At 44.3% G+C, this 12,523-nt stretch overlaps 1 pseudogene; it reads right to left on the bottom strand.

The window, feature by feature from the left end:
* LOC124036150 overlaps nucleotides 1-12,523 on the bottom strand; it is a 146,945-nt pseudogene that overhangs the window by 75,963 nt on the left and 58,459 nt on the right.

Here is a 12,523-nt window from a genome sequence, read left to right on the forward strand (position 1 = left end):
CACATACACTGCTCAGAGCTGGGGTACTATGCTTGAAAATGTTCAATTGAGCCACTCAAATGTGAAAGCTGTAGCCTACACATGGCACACAATATAAACAACAAGATCTGGACATGAGTCACAAGTCAAGGTTGAGACTGAGTGGTACAGTATGTGTATATTCAATTACAGTACAGATAGTAGTGGTGAAGCTACAGGACACAGCATGGGCCTCCACCTAACTGACTGACAGAAATGACCCTGCTGGGAAGGATCTGAAAGAACTGACCTTCTACTCCACACACAGGAAAGGAGGGAGGAGATAAAAAGAAAGGGAGAGAGAGAGAAGCGAGAGAGAGATAAAAAGGCAGGGTGGTGCCTCAAGCTGGGCTGTCTGTGGCACTTCCGCTGGCCTACTGAAATCCCTCACAGAGTGACCTGATGGGGTGATCTGGGGGTGGAGGGTAGGATGAAGGGCAGGAGGGCAAGCGGCATTAGGAGTGGTGATGGGATAAAATATGAGCCTTGCTACCCCCGCATGCTGCCTCTGACCGCTGCCCCTGGAGCTGTGGCCTCTAAACCCGGTGTGTGGCTGCAGCCTGCAGCTCTGGCCCTCTCCAGGACAGACAGTGCCCTTTAGAATGTGACACAGCCCCGCCACAGTGCATCAGTGACCTTTCACCCTCCTGAGCACAGTAAACACAGCTGACAGAGGAAGAATCTCAATTGCATACTCCTCGCGTCCTCTCTCCTTGCCTTCTTCTTATAACCCATTGGAGGAGAAGGTTGGCGGGGAGGGACCTCTGGCTTTATCAGACAATGGGTTTTGAGAAAGAGGCGAGGAGAGAGGACGCGAGGAGTATGTAATTAAGATTCTCCCAGGGTCTAGTGAGACTAGAGAGAGCAGAACAGGCCCAGAGCATGGTCAGGGTTGGGCCAGGGATAACAGGAGACTAGGGAATGCTTTGAGCTGTTTGAAGTAGGATAAAGGAACACAGAGAGAACAGATAAAGAGGGATACAGTAAAAGGCACTCAAGTCAGACGATGGACACCTTGACCAAAACAGACAACAACCACAATCAGACTTTGCAGCTTGTAATTTCTCAAATATGTATATCATTTATAATATCTGTGGCCATCACGAGGTTACGCAATTAACTGTCACAGAATGAAGCAGTGTCTCGTGACATTAAGTAGCTCAATGCAACTTGTTAGGATTATGCATTATGTAAATACTCTCCTAAGAGAAATGTCTTTGAGGGAGTCTCACCTTGAGCATAAAAGTGTGGCTAAATGAATGGATGTCACACTGCGAGACGAGAGGAGAATTATTAACTTATCATCAAGGGCAGAGACACTAGTGCAACTGAGAACCAGAATGTTTTATACAAATGAACAGCCTCACCTAAAAACAGCAGTCAACCTTACCGTCTGTAAATCTATATGGGTGAGGTTTTCTACATAACCCCCCCGGAAAAATGACAATGAAGGTAAAAATGTAGAAGGATGGGAAAATAAGATCTGAGAGAAAGCAGAAGGTTGAAATCAAAGAGAGACTGAAAGAAGAGCATAATGCCACGTTGATAGCACAGAGACACCTGAAGCCATTTGGTGGAACAGCAAGTGAGAATTAGATTTGCTTTCTGAGAAGTAATAAATTCATGTCCAGATAGCAGCTAGAGCACAACCTAGTACACCACACAGCACTCATCAGGAGGCCTTCCATTAAGCTCTGCCACTGTGTATGTGAGAGATAGAGATAGAGATAGAGATAGATAGAGAGAGAGAGAGAGAGAGAGAGAGAGAGAGAGAGAGAGAGAGAGAGAGAGAGAGAGAGAGAGAGAGAGAGAGAGAGTTAGAGAGAGAGAGAGAGAGAGATAGAGATAGAGATAGAGAGAGAGAGAGAGAGAGAGAGAGATAGAGAGAGAGAGAGAGAGAGAGAGAGAGAGAGAGAGAGAGAGAGAGAGAGAGAGAGAGAGAGAGAGAGAGAGAGAGAGAGAGAGAGAGAGAGAGAGAGAGAGAGAGAGAGAGAGAGTTAGAGATAGAGAGGGAGAGAGAGAGAGATAGAGATAGAGACAGAGATAGAGATAGAGATAGAGAGAGAGAGATAGAGATAGAGATAGAGAGAGAGATAGAGATAGAGAGAGAGAGTCAACATGCCCTGTGGCTTCAAAACAATTAACAGGGAAGAAAATATCTAAATTCCAAATATGATGATATAGGGATGATATAGGGATACATGTGGGAGCAACATCCTTCAGTCCAGGGGCTGCCATACTGTAGTGTAAGGACAGTAAATGCTGGAAACCAATTTAACACGAGCAATAAAAGCCCTGCCTCATTTCCCTTGACAATAATTAGAACAGGGTGCTACATTCAGACAACAGTTATGATACTGTCTTTTCAGGACAGCGGGTATTCTACCTCCAGCTTTGACCTGGTTTACTATGCTGTGTAGTGAATCTTAATGAGGGAGTCTAATACAGCGAACACTAATGAGCTCTGTACTGTTCTGTACTGTACTGTCTGTTTGAAAACAGTCCAGGTCAAATCAGGTCACTCCCAAGACAATGTAACTAGAACTTGAAAATAGAGAAAAGAGGGAAAGTATAAAGACAGTACACTACATAAATGAATACTCCCGTTTAGGGTTGCACATTTTGGGGAATATTCAGAGGTGGAAACTTTCCTTGGGAATTAACAGGAATATATGGGAATTCATGGTAATATATGGAAATTAACAAAAATAAATGCTAATTAATATTAATACCATTCAAATGTAGATGTTTTTTGCATTATATATATATTTACCATGTCATATGGAGACAGAAACTGCAGTTTCCTCTGCTTGGAGCAGCAGTGAAGTGGGCAGGGCAGTACGGATTTCTTCTCTTACATCTGCAGAGTCTGAACATCAGACAGGATGGCATTGTCTCCCTCAATCCGTGCAATGGCTACTGCTATAGGTCTCAGGACTTTCAGGCTGCTTTACCACTCTCTCCCAAAATACATCGTCCAGGAGGATCCTCTTGGTGGGGGTGTCTGTATCAGTAGACTGTCATATGGCCATTTCTTGGAGAGACTCCTTCCCCTCCAGGAGACTGTCAAACATGATGTCAACACCACCCCAACGGGTGTTGCTGGGCAGCTTCAATGTGGTGCTCTTATTCTTCTCACGTTGCTTGGTAGACTGCTGCTATAACTTGATGACCCTTCACATACTTAACCATTTCCTTGGCTTTCTTGTAGAGTGTATCCATTGTTTTCAGTGGCATGATGTCCTTGTGGAGCAGATTCAATGCATGAGCAGCACAGCCAATGGGTGTGATGTGAGGATAAGACTCCTCCACTTTAGACCAAGCAGCCTTCATGTCCGCAGCACTGTCACCAGTGCAAAAAGGTTCACTGCTATAAGCTAACTTTTTTTGATGAATTTAATCCAAATTCCCCAAATTCCAGGGCTTAACTTCCCATGGAAACTTTCCAGAAATATTCCCGGAAGTTTACTGGAAAGTTTCAGACCCTTTGCAACCCTTCTACCATTCGATTAGGCTAAAGCCATGTCGATGTAGTCAGACAGCAGCTTCACATTAAACAGAGCCAGCAGGAAAGTGAAATGGCTGGTAAAGAGCAATGTGCCGCATGTTTCATAATAGTAGGCTGTTTACGTCACCTTTCCCACAGACAGAGATAGTGTCATTGGGTCATGGACATGTGTGATGTTGACTCTTACCCAGACAGGACTCCCAGGACCAGGTTGAGCATGAAGAAGGATCCAATGATGATGAGGGGGATGAAGTAGAGCCAGTTCCAGGTGTTGCCTGAGGCATCGTTGGCCTGGAGAAGCACACAGAGAGAGAGGAGGAGGGTAGACACTTATTTACATTGAAGACGGTGCTTATCGGACATTGTGTTTGGGGATGACAAATGGTAGCCATAAACAAAACCGTTTTCTTTTGGTGTGCTACAAAAATTCCAAGATCTTGTTTAATTCCTAAAGTCATGTTAGTGACGCTAAGAGTAACAGAGAGAAGCGCTGGTGATTATGAAGCATGTAAAACTTTACAGACGGGCCAGATCTTCTCCTAGGCCATTTCAGCGCAGCCCAATGTATATCGTCTGTAGTTGCGAGAGGGACCTAGGGCTGCTGGAAAAGTAGGCGAAAACACATACAAATTGGTGTTTCACACATCCCCCTTCCCCCTCCTCCCACTCCCAGCTGTCTCTAAAACATCTGATCGACTGGATAAACCACCGCGCCCTTCAACCCTGAATGTTTAGCTATGCATCTATTCGGCAAGGCAATATTTTGGCAAGGTAAACACATTAGTAGCAACCTCAGATATGCCAGTTTACTGTATATACTATGAAATGCAAATACATTTTATTCAACGCTTCTATTGCTTTTATATGCTTGTGCTACAACATGATAAACATGCTATAAACGTAGATGTGGGGGTTAAGTTGAGGGAGACATGATGCTCCCCAGCATGGCTGGCGCACACACTACATGTTGGAGAGTTGCAAGCTGTGAACACACTTGGGACTGAGCCAAGCTATTACAACATTTCTGGTGTGTAGAGATCTTTTTCGGCTTGAATTACGACAACTGTACTACTGTACAACAACAAAAAATATACAAAAAAAATGTAAGAAGAGGAAAAAGCAAAAGCTTTATTTGAAGTTGAACCTGTTTTTTGTCTGTCAATAGGTTTATGAGAGCCACTCCACATCTATCTACTTTAAAAAGGCACGCTTTCAGTAAACTCTCTTAGTTGATATCCCTAGATCATGACATTCAAAACGCAATCCCCCGAGAGATACTGGATTTAATGCTAAGGGGGCAGATTTAATGTCAGTGGGTCTTGGTTTCGAGGTGAAGAAACTCCATGATGATGAAGTCCTAACCGGAGCAGATAGTTAAGCAATGTTTGCCTTTCATTGTGTTTGGGGATGAACAAGAGGCTTAATGGAGAAACGATAGCTTTACTGCTATGATGGACACAATCCACACCTATCGCCGAAGAAATCAATGGGTCCCATTGGAAATACAGACAATAAAAGCTTTATGAGCTTCGAGGGAAAGGATTGGAGAAGGGAAGGTAGGGAGAGCGAGGGGGGTTGGGGACTGAGGAAGCTGGAGCTGAAGTCATCGCTGGTTCCTGTGGTCTCCTGTGGTGAATTGGATCTGTATGTCATAGTGACATCCAAACCCCCACTGCAACAACGCTTATTCTGTCATTTCTCCACATAAGAGATCTAGGGCCCATATTGTTTTCATGACCCCTGTGAGAAAAGCAGAGAGCCTTAGTGGAGGCTCCTCATCAATTATTAAACCTCATTTCAGCATTAAAAAGACACATCTTTCTCCATGTTTGCGGCACAGCAAAAATGATCATTGTTTTCGATGTGAAGACGTCTCCCACTGAGGGCGATTCCACCGCTGAAAATGAGCTGAGACGTAAGCAGAAGATAATCATCTGTGATGGATGTTTAGTCAATCAAATCTAAATAACATAATGCTGCCGCTCTGACCAAATGATCAGAAGCCTACTTAGCCTACTTTCCTACTTGCAGCTTTTACAAATGAAGAGGTGCAGTAAGGTACGTCATTTCCACCGGCAGTCATGTAATATACAGATCCCTATTCAGATCCCATTGAGATCTAGCCAGAGACGGGATATACAGCATACACTCCCCTGATCAAACACGGACATGCTTTCTCTTCCTGCTGAAAGGCATTGAAGGATTGCCTGTGAGATGCTTACACATGCAGAACTCCACCACAGGCATGTAAAACAAGCATGCTCCCCTGTGGATTACATTGACAGGAGCAAAACAGGCAGGAAAGACACTACGCTACAAAGAGAAAATCCTTTCTATGGGTATATAAAGGTGTTTCACTTCTTCCCAATCAAATCAAACCTCTCCAGATGAGGCTGTACATGACTGTATGTACTGAACTATTTCTAACGACCCCAATGCACTGCCACTGACTGAATGAGCACAGAGACAATATGTGCTGGGTTAATGTGGACATGCCTGACGAGAGGATAACATGCTGAGCACACCTGATGAGGAGTCTGGGAAAGAGCAGCAAGCTACAGCACTGTAGCACACCAGACAGACAGCCATTTTACTACTGTCATATTTTACATCGTAGGAATCCAACCATGACAAAGACTGCATTCGTGATGATATCAATCATCTATATACCACTGTTGATGTGGTAGCAGCAGTACATTTGGGCTGTTAAATTTAGAGTGTGGGTTCTGGCCCATGGACAGATGGGAGCAGAGGCATATTGACCCAAAGTTCTCCTTGTGTTCAGGATAACAGGATTATGTTGGAGAGAGCAGAGCCGGGGTCTGACAGGCAGGCTGGAGGAGAGGAGCATTTGTTTCCCATTATCCCCTGGTCTCCTGCAGCTACCGCTCGCCTTCCCTCCTCTCTGCTCCATTCTTTCTCATCAGGCCCCCCAGAGAGAGAGCAGCAGAGCAATAGACCGAATGGGAATACCATTTCATACAACCGGAGTAGTGTGTGTCTCTCTCTAATATAGGCGAGGGCAAGGAAAACCATTTTCCAGAATTCAAGAACCCATAAAGAGCAAAGACAATTTCCATTGTAAACGTGCATTGGAAGTTGTGACTTTTACATTTCAGCACCATGGACAGAGACACATGAAGCCATGTCTCTCCCAATCCTGTCGTCTTTCTCACTCTGTCTTTTGTTACTGGCTGTTGTTGCACCAATGAGCTAACTAACACACCCTCTCTGTTGCATGGGGTCATTTTAGATTTCAGCACCATGGACATACACTCTATAGCTATGTTTGTTTTTCTATCATTTTGTTTTTCCATCATTGCCTGCAGTCTATGAAAAGTGTCAGGAGGAGACTATTCCATTCTTACACAAATGATTTTTTCACTGCTGCCCCAGTGCAGTATCTAGCTAACCCACCCAGACAGGCGGGGCTCTCTCTGTTGCATGGAGTCTTCATCCATCTCTGCTCCCTGAGGGGCTATTTTTAATCCTTTAACCAGTGATTAATCAATACAGCAATGTGACTAGCAAAGCAAGGAGCAGCAGGCTGGGTGACACAACTGCACAGAATACTGACTGGCCTTCTATTTACACAGACTCAACAGTTTACAACCAACACCCTCCCAACAGGTTCATATGTCCAGCTAACTAAAGGTACACAAGTAAAGTTACTAAATAATCACATAATAGTAGAGTCTAGGCTACTTATTATACCATTCCTTGAAATGTCCCCCCCCCATGACATAGGCTAAACACATACAGTGGGGCAAAAAAGTATTTAGTCAGCCACCAATTGTGCATGTTCTCCCAATTAAAAAGATGAGAGATGCCTGTAATTTTCATCATAGGTACACTTCAACTATAACAGACAAAATGAGAAGAAAAAAAATCAAATAAATTCAGAAAAAATCCTACACTGTGATTTTCTGGATTTTATTTTCTCATTTTGTCTGTCATAGTTGAAGTGTACCTATGATGAAAATTACAGGCAAATTACAGGCATCTCTCATCATCTTTTTAAGTGGGAGAACTTGCACAATTGGTGGCTGACTAAATACTTTTTTGGCCCACTGTACATGTGTCACAGCAGCAGCTGGTGACAGATAAACAGAGATGTGGACTTCGGCTTAAAGAATAGAGGGAATAGAGGCAACACCTAAAGCCGTCACCCCAATAGCAGCCATCAATCCAGGGGAGTTAATGTGGTTTTAACCTCTTGAACCTCTGGGGGCAGTATTTCATTTTTGGATGAAAAACGTTCCCGTTTTAAACAAGATATTTTGTCACGTAAAGATCCTCGACTATGCATATAATTGACAACTTTGGAAAGAAAACACTCTGACGTTTCGAAAACTGCAAAGATATTGTCTGTGAGTGCCACAGAATTAATGCAACAGGCGAAACCAAGATGAAATTTCATACAGGAAGTGAGCCAGATTTTGCAGGCGCTGTGTTCCAATGTCTCCTTTTATGGCTGTGAATGCACAAGGAATGAGCCTACACTTTCTGTCGTTTCCCCAAGGTGTTTGCAGCATTGTGACGTATTTGTAGGCATATCATTGGAAAATTGACCATAAGAGACTACATTTACCAGGTGTCCGCTCGGTGTCCTCCGTCGAAACTATTGCGAAACTATTATGTAGTTATTTCATTTCATTTGCGATTTTCATGAATAGTTAACGTTGCGTTATGGTAATGAGCTTGAGGCTATAATTACGCTCCCGGATACGGGATTGCTCGTCGCAACAGGTTAATGGTTAACACATCACAGCATTGAGGACAGTGGTCATTCAGAGCGTGGCTTAAATGGCTTAAAAACTGTGCAAACATCAGGAGAATCTGATCTTTTCTTAACAGTGAGGGTAAACAGGACAACTGAAATTGTTGAAAGAATTGGCATTTCTTGTGAAAAGATGGCAACGGGGATTGAGAGAGGACAAATCTGGTGACAGACATATCTAGATGGAGTGCATCTATCACGCACCCTCCTCCCCTCTGCCTCCCCTCCTCCCTCCCTCCACCTGCGTTGTAAACATAGTCCTATCCGTTGCCAGGATTCCATCAGAGGAACTGGAAGAGAGCCCTCTTTTTACAGGTGGTTTGGAATATATATCTGAGTCCCATGGAGCCCAGTGCTGTGCTGGGCTAGGGCCCTCTCTCCCGGGCCAAGCCGCTTCCTGGCCTTTCTCTATCTGGACTAGACTGGACTAGACTGGACTAGACTAGACTGCACTGGACCTCACAGGAGGGAAATCTGGGAAATATACAATGGATGGAAGACATTTTAGACCCATTTTTCACATGTTGAGCATGTATTTTTCTCCTTCAAGCCTCAATGAGGCTTTGCAGAGAACAGCTACACTTAACCCCTGCCCTGTCACCCTTGACATTTTAGAGCTAACACACACATCGGCCCAGTCTCCCCACTAGGGAGAAGGGAGCAGGCAATAGAATGGTATCAGGCTGGAGGTACTGTACACAGAGGAAAACACTTGTGTTCCTCTGAGAGAGCCAGGCCTGTAAACACAGCAAGGTCTCTCTCTCTCTCTGCTGCACTGCCCTTTGATAGGGCCAAAACAGCACTGTGCTACTGCTATTGTATCAGGGACCTTTTACTACTATTTACTACTGATGGCTTTGGATTTCTGAACTTTAAATATTATTCATCATTAGTTATACTAGAGACACGAGGGGTGCCATAGCTGAGGGTCTACACCAGACGTGAACGGATAGCTGTAGGAGGAAGGTATATGGGTGGGTGCAATTAAGCTTGGAATGTACGGAGTGTAGGGAAAACGATCACATGTGGGCAGGCATTGGTAAGGGGAGAGAGCCATAGATTAGTGAGGAAAGGGGTTGAGGTCAGGTCAGGTCCCGTTAAGGGGAAAGGAACAATGTATTGCCCATATCACTTAGTTTCCTGCCTAGCAATAAAGATACAATGTTTAGCGAGAAGGAGGAAACTCCACCCAACGTGAGGTACATATACCACCACAACAGTAAACATGTTTTTGTCGGTTCAGCTGTTCGATCCTCTGGGAAGAATAAACTTGGTTTAAGCTTTCATAGTGTCCGTCGAGCTCTTACTCTGATAATTAGAACCGGACACTACATAGAAGACTGCTCAGCTTTTCTGCTCATAAGCCCACAGAGAAGGATATTTATCACCAGGAGAGCAGAGGATTGATGGGCTTAATAGGGAGAGAAGGGAACACGAACAAGATAATTGAGTGTCAGTTTAGTGTGATGTAGGCTATTTGTGATTTTGCTATCCATTGTAAATATGCTAGGTTTGTGTATGCTGTGTGTCATTAAAAAAAAGCATGAATGGATATAAAAGGATCATAAATATTTATGATCTTTCTATATCCATACATGTTTTTTAATTAAATCTCACGTAGGCTAGTATCAAACTTTGCTGTGGGGTCGTGGACACTGTATGCACGGTTATTTGAGCTATCTGATTGGCCAGCGTGGTAGGCACACTTGATTTAGCCACAGCTCTCCTGGTTTGTCCCTTCAGGCAAATGAAATGGTTCAAAATGGAAACACTTGGCTGACCCGGCACCTGACACAGGGCTTCTGAATCAAGTGCAACTACCAACAACAGCAAGACAAAATAAAAAAACTAAAGCGCAAGCCTTTATCGTTGTCTTTTCTGCCTTGAAGATCAACCGGTCGATCGGACCGGTTTGTGACCACTGTATTAGAGTGTGCAGCTTTTCCTTTGATTTTAAAGTCTACGGGCTCTATTATAACAAACCTAATGCAATGGTAAATATTAGCGCTGGCGATGGCACTATAGGTCTGGGGTTGTGTCCGAAATATTTATGCTATTTTCACAGCAGGAAGAATGAACGTAAAAGCTGACTCTTTTTTCACCTTTATTTAACTAGGCAAGTCAGAGAAGAACAAATTCTTATTTGCAATGATGGACTACCAGGTTATAACTGCCTTGTTCAGGGGCAGAACGGAAGATTTGTACCTTGTCAGCAACCTTTCGGTTACTGGCCCAATGCTCTAATCACTAGGCTACTTGCCGCCCCAATAGGCTAAGAGAATGATGAGCGGATGTCGTCAACCTTCTTTTCAAAGTGGTTGACAAAGTCGTCCTCAGAGAGGGAGGAGGGAGGGGGTGGAGAATTAAGGAGGGAGGAGAAAGTGGACTAGTTTCTTAGGGTTAGAGGCAGAAGCTTGAAATTTAGAGTGATAGAATGTGGCTACAGCAGATACAGAAGAAGAGAAGGTAGAGAAGAGGGTGGAAGGATGATAGGTCCTGCGGAAGTTTAATTTTCCTCCAGTTTTGCTTAGCTGCCCACAGCCCTGTTCTGTAAGCTCGCAATGAGTCACTCGGAGCAGGAGGGGAGGCGAGCCTGCCAGGAGGAAAGGGGACAGTGCGAGTCATAGGATTCGGAAAGGGAGGAGAGAGGCAGAATCAGGAGACCCTAGAAGGACTTAGCAGAAGGGAGAGATGATAGGATAGAAGACGGCGCATGACCATCTGGGTAAGGGCTGAGTGGCTAGGGTTGGAGGAAAGGGAGACAGAAAAGGAAACAAAGTAGGGATCAAAGACCTGGATGGGGGTTGCAGTGAGATTAGAAGGCGAGCAGCCTCTAGTAACGATGAGGTCAAGCATATTGCCTGCCTTGTGAGTGGGAGGGGACTGGGAACAGGGTGAGGTCAAAAGAGAGAGTTGGAAAGAAATTAATAGGAGGCAGACGTCAGGAGGTTGAAGTTGCCAAGTACAAAGAGTGGTGAACCATCGTCGGGAAATTAGCTTATCAAGGTGTCAAGCTCATTGAGGAACTCTAAGGGCACCGGGTGTACGATAGATGGCAACAATGTTAAGCTTGAGTGGTCAAGTGACAGTGACATCATGAAATTCAAATGAGGAGATGGACAGGTGAGAGAGGGAGAAAAGAGTAGACCTGTGCCACCATTGCGACGGCCAGATGCTCTCGGACTATGAGACAAAATGTAGTCAGATGAAGAGAGAGCAGCTGGAGTAGCAGTGTTCTCTGGGGTGATCCATGTCTCTGTCAGGAGAGAGTAGCTGAAGGGCAGTTTTAACTGAGATTAAATTGGGGTTCTTGATCGCAGCTCAGCAATTCCAAACACTGCGAGAGACACAGACTTCCACACGGGTTGTGCGCGCAGGGTACACTCAATTTGAAAAGTTGCAGTCAAGGGGTGGGGAGCGTCTGTAAAGTATATAGGGAGAATAGTGAACAAGTATAGAAAACAAACACATAGTTCCCAAAGCTACAAATGAGCAAAATGAGATCATCTGAGAATAACAAGGTAAGAGATACTGAAGTGAGAGAGTGGGATGGAGACTTCCTCTCTTTCCGTCCTCGAACAACTCCGCAGAACAACTCCGCAGAACAACTCAGCAGAACCGTGTTGGTTTTGCGATGAGACCGCCGCTGACAAAACAGGGGAGAATGAAGTACTAATACTAATTGCTAATTGCCTTGAAAAGATGAAGAGCACACCTCCCAGTACTAATTGCTGATTAACTAGGAGTGGAGAAACCACTCCACATCCAATACAGCCACTGATTACCAAAACAACAACAGTCACAAATTGCCCTGCCCCTTAATCCTGGTTGATCTGTCAACAATCATTTGCAAGTTAATAGCAGTCAGCAGTTCACACACCAAGTAGGCTACTGGGAAGACAGACAGCACTTAAAGTAGTTGGCCTGCGCTAGCAAAAAGACAGTACTAAACAACAGCAGATAAAGACTACAATTCTACGTATCACTCCTGGACATATCAGGCGTCCTGTAGCTCTAGAATTAAGCACTATTCACTACTGATAAGAAAAAGACAGTGAATAATTGGAATCAAATTCTAATCCAAAGGCTATGTCTAAATATACCGTAGCTACATGCACCGTAATTTCTCCCCATGGGCATATAATATTAAAGCAATGTAGACTATGGAGGGTTTTAGGCACATCCAAACGTTTCACCGGAGCTGGACAAAGATCCAA

This window comes from Oncorhynchus gorbuscha, linkage group LG05, assembly GCF_021184085.1.
Source record: "Oncorhynchus gorbuscha isolate QuinsamMale2020 ecotype Even-year linkage group LG05, OgorEven_v1.0, whole genome shotgun sequence".
In the NCBI taxonomy this organism is placed as follows: domain Eukaryota; kingdom Metazoa; phylum Chordata; class Actinopteri; order Salmoniformes; family Salmonidae; genus Oncorhynchus; species Oncorhynchus gorbuscha.